Genomic DNA, 8,314 nt, shown 5'->3' with positions numbered 1-8,314 from the left:
TTTTGTCATGGTTTGACACTGGCCAAATGCCAGGCACAAAAGTCACTCGTTCACCCTCCCCTGCCACAGCTGGACAGAGGAGAGAAAAATTTAGCGAAGGCTTCATGAGTTGAGGTAAGGACCAGAAGAAGACACTCCAAGGGCAAAACAGGCTAGCTTAGAGGTACAAAGTGAGTTTATTACTAACAAAATCAGAGGAGGATAATGAGAAGTGAAATAAGCCCTTAAAAACACCTTTTTCCCCCCAAACTCTCCTTCCTTCCCACCAACAGCACAGGGAGACAGGGCATGGGGGTTTTGGTCAGTTCATCACCTGAGTTCTTCTTCCACTGCTCAGGGAGAGGAGTCCTTCCCCTGTGAGGCCATGGGGTCCCTCCCACGCAAGACAGTTCTCCATGAGCTTCTCCAGTGTGGCTCCAAATCTCATGAGCAGCAGTCCTGCAAAAACTGCTGCCACGTGAGCCCCTGCCACAGGCACACAGCCCTCCCAAAACTGCTATGCCGGGGCTCTCTCTTTCCACGGGGTGCAGCCCTCCAAGGACAGGCTGCTCCAGCCTGGAAGCAGGGCCCTCTCTCTCCACTGGGTCTCCCACTGGATCACAGCTTCCTCCAGGCATCCACTTGCTCTGGCATGGACACCTCCCCACGGCGTGCGGGTGGATCTCTGCATCCCCCGTGGATCCCCATGGGCTGCAGGGGCACAGCTGCTTCACCATGGGCTGCACCACGGCCTGCAGAGGAACCTCGGCTCCGGCTCCTGGAGCACCTCCTGCGCCTCCTTCTTCACTGACCTTGGTGTCTCCATGTTGTTTTCCCTCACATGTTCTCACCTCCTCCTCTTCTCTAGCTGGAAGTAACAGTGCACCTCACTTTGTTTTGATTTTCTTCTTAAATATGTCATCACAGAGCTGTTACCAACATCTCTAATTGACCCAGCCTTGGCCAGCAGCATGTCCATCTTTCAGGGGCTGGACGTGATGGAAGCTTTCAGCAGCTTCTCACAGGAGCCACCTCTGTGGCCCCCTCGCTACAAAAAACCAGGCAGTGACAAACCAATGCAACTTTAAACTCTGTGAGATGAGTTTGGATCCTGCATACCCTTTACATATGTTCTTTTAAGCTGTTTTGCTTTTTTCCCCCCAGTTTTAGGATGTGGTCTGTACTAATAATGAATAGGTAGATCCGGTGTGTGAAGAACCCAAGAACCTGATACTGAACTCATGAAGTGTTAGCATGATTTCCTGCAAAATATTGTCTAAGCGGTGCCTTCTGCTACCCTGTATCCCCATCTGTGTTGCTTTGCTGGTCCTTTGACCCAGAGCAGTATCTACTTCAAAAGCTGAAGTTAAGACAATGTGAGTCTTTTGACTGCAGCCAAACAGAGACACTTTCAGACATGACTTTTTTTAAAGCACTGAGTCCATCTAGGTCGTGTTGAAATAGAAGAAAATTTAGCAGAAACAACTAGCAGAAAGCTGCCCATTTTTAACTTTTTCTAGTCTAACCTCTCAGATCTGTTTGCTTTGATTCAAAGGCTTCAGAGGTGATGGAAAAAAAATAAAAAGGTATGGATTAGCCAAATTTGTGCTCCTCTTAATGTCTTTTATTGTGATAGGAGGGACCACATACCCTTACCAACCCAAAATTAAGCTTGTTCACCAGTCCTAGGAAATAAGGAGGACTTGGACAGATGCCACTAATTTAGATGCAAGAGTAGAAGCTACCTATGCTGAAATCAGCCAGACGGCTTTTTGTTGTGGTTTTGGGTTTTTTTTCAAAATTCTGAAAAACTCAGTCTCTTCAAACATGCTGAAAAGAGATCACAGTAGTAGCATATTTGACTTGCATGAAAGCTGTTTCTCCTGTTACTGTAGGTACCATGCTGTTGTACTTGTCCTGCAAGGACAGAACAAGGAAAGAACATTCAGAGATTCCCAAGGTTTCTCCTCTCTCTGAGTTTGTTAAAGATTTGGCACAGCACACGAGTACTCTTGTCTCAGAGGCTGAGGGCTTTGAAAGGGCCCAGCTTGAGGGCTCAGCTCATAATTTTTTGTTCTTTTTTTCTCATTTAATGGAACTTTACTTTTTCATGTAAGAATAACAGCAGTGAGCTTGCCTAAGGTCCATCTGGCCCTGTGTCTTCTTTTGAAGTAGAGCATATCTGATCATCTCTTTTTGAGTTTCAGCACCTGAAACTTTAAGGTGAACTCTTTTTTTTGGTACAAATTTCAGTGCTTTTAAGCTCTTTTCAGTAGAAGAGACTCAGCTTTGACTGCTGATTCAGCTGCTCGCTTGCCATGACTCAGTTTGCAAAAATAATACCCCAAAACTCTGAAGGTCACACTCTGCAAGACAAACTGGAATACAGCAATTGAAATAATTTAAAAGTATAAGCTCTGTTCAACAGCCTTGGTTGGTACTCCATAGTGTATTCTGATTTGGAAGACTGCTCATTTATTGTCAGGCTGTAGACCTTTTGATGTGAAATTGTGATGCTGGCTTGGAAAGAATGTTCCTGTTCTTTCTTGCGAAGTACTTTGTTTTTTCCTGTTACCTGTTTTAGTGTGTTCATGCAAATTTGTGAAACCCCCTGCAGATTACAAATGCCAAAACCTCAAGTAAATCGGGCAAACAAGTTTAAAAGGGGTAGGGGTTCAGTCTTCAAACCTTCACGATTCAGGAAAATCACCCATTGACTGAGAAGGGGATGAAAAGCCCTTTTTGGGATGAAAACCAAAGACTTGTGTTTAGAATAATGCATTGTGAAGTTGTTTTCATCTTCTGTGGACGGAGATAAAACTTCCTCGGCTATGAGTAAATGAGAGTGCACGGTTCTTGATGTCTTGAGACAAAGCAAGGAATCTAGCCATTAATACACAGATTTTTGTTTCTATACTACTATTTAATTGTAGTACTTTTCATCTGCAACATGCCTTGTTTTACAAAGGAGGGCAGAGTTTTGATTTCTATGTGGCAAATGCAGGAGTCAAATTGACCGACATCCCTGTCAAAGCTAAAGGTCGAAGCTGTTTAAAAACAGCTTTTGTTTGTTTGTTTTCAGGGAGAAGTAGAGGACAAGCGTATTACAGTCTGGTTTGGGTTTATTGACTCAGATTGATAGGTACTGATGGGCATGGTTGGGATACTTCTGCCTGGTTTAAGTCTGCACCACTACGATAAGGAAGCCAGTGCAGACAGTGGAGGCCATTTAGTAAGGCAGTGTTAGTAAAACATGTAGTTTTTTCTAAACATGACCATTATCTGTACAAACGCAACTGGGTCCAGTTAGATTCTGCCCCCATGCACCACAGTCTGTCTGTGAGGGACTCTCTGCATTTGCAGTCACAAAGGAGAAACAACACATTTTCATTCAAATATCACATCTGGCTGGTGAGTCCAGACGAGGTCTCAAGGTCTCGCCTACCAGCTCCTCAGCTGCTGCTCTTGTTGGAGTGCACTCACAGCTTGTGCCATTCCCTGACCAGGCAGCTGTGGGTTTTGCTATGAAGGATATCACTGATTTTTTTTTTTAATTTATTTTTTTTACTGTGTTTCATTTTGCTTTTGCCAGAGCAGTAACTTTGTGGAATTGTATGGCCTCAGGTCTAGAAACATGGCAGACTTTTTTAGGGGTCCCTAAAATTAACATTGATACTAGCTACCTATTTGCTCCATTGTTGGGCAGTATCAGCTCTTCTGCAGCTATTTCTGTACAATTAGTTGACAATTCTAGAGCTTTTTTTACATTTTTCCAGGAACCTGGAAGCCTATATATACCCACTGAATTATGTTGGTATGACAATTCAAGAATTTGGCATGTGCCCTCCTGAAAATTCAGGCCACATTCAGTTATGTCATATTATGACTGGGGTCTTCTTTGTGAATTACCTTAGAGAAAAGGTGGGCTTATTTTTTTCCCCGCCGTTTATGACACTATTAGTAGCTTCTCAGCTTCTGTGCAAACCCATTCCTGGAATTAAAAAAAAAAAAGGCAAACTATAATTTGGCAGAATCTTGTGTATCAAGTACTAACCTTGCTGCAGTCTCTGATGCAAATTGTTAAATAATTATCACTTAAGAATTGACCTTTCGTAAATACTGATATGATGTTTGATTGTTTAAATTTTATTCACAGTTTCATGTTGATAGAGTCTATAAAATACCAGTCTATTCACTATAGGCAGTAGATGTAAAAAAAAAAAGCACGGAAAAAAAATCCTATCTTTGTCTAATAGTCTTTAGCACTCACCACTTCACTGAAATTTTGCTTCTAGTGCTAGCTTTTTTCCTAAATTCTGGTAAATTCCTATGGATATGTGTAACAAGCTACTTATTGAGCAATGTGGTAGATTATTAAAGCTATTTAAGTGTTCTAAATAAGACAAATCCTTGAATTTTTTCTACAGTTTTTGGTTACATGAGGACTTCTGAAATTATTTCCCCCATCAGAATAAAATTATAGTAAGAATTCAGAGCAGTATTAATGAAATACTTTATTTGAGTAATGTTGACAAATAGGCTTGGCTTACTCTAAAATAGTTTTAATCTGAAGATGAAATGAAAGTGCAGATGAAAGCATTGGGTTAAAAGGTGTTGATCGTTAGCCAACAAACCTGCTGCCAAAAATCTGCTCTTTCCAGATTTTCATAGAATCATAGAAGTGTTTGGGTTGGAAGGGACCTTAAAAGGTCATCCAGTCAAACTCCCCTGCAATGAGCAGGGACATCTTCATGAAACTGCCTTGTCAAAAGCAAAACATTCTGCGGTGCTGTGACACGACAGGCATCCCACTGCGTGACCTCTGCATGTGGAGAACGTGAGCTTAAGCAAGTGAGGAAGTGAATGGATTGACTCTGTGTGACTGTGTAGAGAGGGTGGTTGCATACACATTCATGCAAAAAGCCAGAGCAGGAGCAGACAGGCACCAACCTCCCCATGGGAGATTTTGGAAGTTCCCTAGTACTTCTGAGGAAAGGAAGCAAGTAGTGATCTGCATTATGCAAGGATGGGCTGATAAAGCAGAACTGAGGAGAAAACAGCCAGAATCCAAAGTTGCTTTTTCTTTCCTTTTGTAAACTCTTCAGCCCCTTCTCTGTAGGACTGCAGAGTTTTGTGTGACACCTCATACTATGGGTTTCACTGTTGTAGAAAGTTTAAACAAGATTCTTGATAGCAAGGGGAGACAGGTTCTCTGCAGCTTCTCAGTGCTGTTTGTCTGCAGGACCTGCAGAACATGTCATTGCTCCCTGCAATCAACTAGACAGATTTTCTTTCCATTCCCAGTGCTTGTAAATGAGCAAAAAAGGCATAAGCAACAGCAAAATCCATCCTTATCTTCCTTCTATGAGCCTTTTGCAGCTTTCCCACATACTTTGATAGCAGAAAAGGAAGTCACTCAGTCTGCAGTCATGGTCTTGCTTGTGGTCAAATTTCAGTTTACCAATTATGAGCAAGAGTGTTGTGGTCTTCCCTCACTTGGTTAAGGTTACTACAAGCCAGTACTGCTCTCTTTGTTTGTGAGTAATTGTGACAGGTTAAATGCTAGGGAGGGCCCCTCTCTTCCATTGTCCTGCCCAAACCACAGTACTTCTATGGAGGTACTTTAAGGAGTGCAAAGTTCCTGTGCAAAAGAGACAAATACACTTTTCATGCAGGGATGTCCACCCGTTGTTCCAATCACTGTCCCAGGTGCAAAAGTCTCTTCCTGAACTTGCCTGCTTGGACCTTCTTGGAAAATGCTGATTAAATGCCACTGGTCTCTCTTGAGAAGAAGAGGACATCTAGTAACGTCAATCTTCATTCAGTTTCTGTTTTCTTACATGTTCCTAGCATCACTAAGAGTATTTTTTATGAGTGTCTCATATCTGTGGAAAAAGATCAGATTCTTGCAGATCAGATTGTTGATTACTTCCCATTTTTGTTAAATGCAAGCAAACAAACATCTTCTGGGAATTAAAAAAAATTCTTAGTGCCTTAGTAGTTTTATTTTGCAACACTTGAATTCACAAAAAGCTTGCAATGTGCAGTCATACTGGATGTGTGCTGTTACTTGTTTTGAAACAAGAAATTAAAACCCAGAAAAAAACTTCAACCCTTCAAAGATGACTCAAAAATTAAAAGAAAAAAAAGCCAAAAACCAGCACAAAAACGAAAGGAGTGTGATCCATTGATCCATCATGTATTTGGGCTGCATTTACACAGAGGACTTGATTTTGTTGGCCTGGAACAGATAAAGAGCTTCTTCATTTTTGAGCTTCATTTCTGTGAGAAGTGGCTTTGACTCAATGATTGTCCCATTAGATGGCATTTTGTTAGTTTGTGTGATGGATGTTGCTGCTGGGTGACTGTGAAAAAAAAAATCATCCTGGGAGCTTCTAACTTGGTGTCTCCTCAGTGGTAGTGCTTGCTGCTGTAAGAGTGACTTCTCCATGATTGCCTTTGGCACCTACATAAGTCATTGCTGTATCACAGCAAGATGGTTGCAGATATAACCACCACTACTTCTCCTTTGTATGGTCTTATCAGTTATACAAATGCTACAAATCTCACCACTATTAGATCATTTCCAGTCTCCTCCTTTCATGACTGGAGTAGCAAAATTGAACTTTCAGGAGGCATTGCCTTAGGCACTATTTTAATGATCATTTTGTTTGACATTACTAAATGGTCCTTGATTTCTAACTGTAAAGCAAGTCAGATAGAGATGTTGGCATAAGAGGCAGGATGTGATTAGGTTGGCTTAATCTGTGGCTGTGTTAAGAGAGAGATGTTGGCTAAAACTGCAAAGATTTAAGAGCTCCTGGAGGAAAATGTGTAATGTAGATCCCTGCTGGCAGTTTAGAAGCATCCTGGTAACAGAGGAGCACTGTGGTGCCTGTGGAATTGTACTCCAGAGCGGGTGTGCAGAGCTGCTGCTGAGACAGTGACAAGCAGTTGCAGTCTAGGAAGGAGAATTGCAATTCCTCACTGGCTCTCAGACTGAGAGGAGCAGGTTGACTGGGGGCAGGCTGCTGACCACGATGCTGCTTCTGCACAATTAAAAGGGGGGGAAGCTGTCCTCCAGAGTAAATGTGTAACTCAAGTGTTGTTTAGGGAGTGACTGTAGTGTGGCCTAAGCACACTATGAAAACTGACCAATCAACTTGTTATCTTTTCATTATTATTTGTTTTTGATCTAATTAGCTGATTTCCCCCTTCATCTACCTTTCTATGGCTGCTTAGCGTAACTGAAGAGAGGATGCAGGCTGGCCTTCTGTGGAACCTTGATGGAAAAATGTGGGTTTAAGGATGAGTCAACTTTGCTTCACTCAAATGTCTGTCCATTCTCTTTCATGGTTCAGTGGGTTTGTATGAATATTCTTCATCACTGGAAACTCTTGTTCAGCTAAAATAACACCTTTGTCAACTGACATTTTGAAAATCCCTACTTTATTTTTGTCTGTATTAATACTATTATCTCATCCTTTCTCATCAGCAGATTTCAAAGCCCTCTCTCAAAAGAAGACTGGCATTGTCCACTGCAGCTTGGTGCATGGGGGAGGGGGTTTTGTTCTGGTGACAGAGAGGGAAGCAACCCAGGTTCGGTGAGCTCCAGCTCCAGGACCTGAACTCCTGAGCCCATCAATTTAATATGAGCTCCTCTTTGCACCCAACTCAGCAAAGCTGCTCAGGGCACAACTTTCAGCTCAGTTGCTCATCCAACACATGCATTGAGTAGATGTGAGTATTACTGGGAGAACTGGAAGAGGTTATTTGGCGCAGAGGAACAAGACAACATTCACTGGGGAGGAGCTTTGGCAGCACCAGACACCATCTGCACCAAGGGCAACCATGCACAGGCTGTGGGGCACAAAGCTGAGCAGTGACATGAGGCACATTTGAGTTTTGTGTGGGAGAGCAGCTTTACACTGGCTCTGTTTGTGTCATTGCTGCACAGCCGCTGGGTGCACATCTTTAATGCCACGTGGTGAGCATCCTCCCTCACCACAGAGTGTGCCCAGACCTGGACCGGCCTGCAAGCCATTCCCTGACACCACTCTTAGCCCTGGACCTCTCTTAACATCATGGCTGTCAAGAGCCTACAGCTTGCTTGTTCCTTGCTGAGCATCGTTTTTGCCAGGCCAGCACAGGCAGCCTTTCCCGTAGTCTGGAAATCAAGGACCCATTTATTCTTGATGACTAGAGGGATCACAGAGCAGGACCAAGAAACAAGAAGTTGCAGTGGAAGCTGTCTGGCTTCCAGGCTAGTCTGTGCCCCAGACAAGTCATAGCTCAGCAGTTCACAGCGCCTCTGCTATCAGCATCACCATCTGTG

Source organism: Corvus hawaiiensis, chromosome 1 (assembly GCF_020740725.1).
Source record: "Corvus hawaiiensis isolate bCorHaw1 chromosome 1, bCorHaw1.pri.cur, whole genome shotgun sequence".
Taxonomy (NCBI): Eukaryota; Metazoa; Chordata; class Aves; order Passeriformes; family Corvidae; genus Corvus; species Corvus hawaiiensis.
This window is presented reverse-complemented; position numbering follows the sequence as displayed.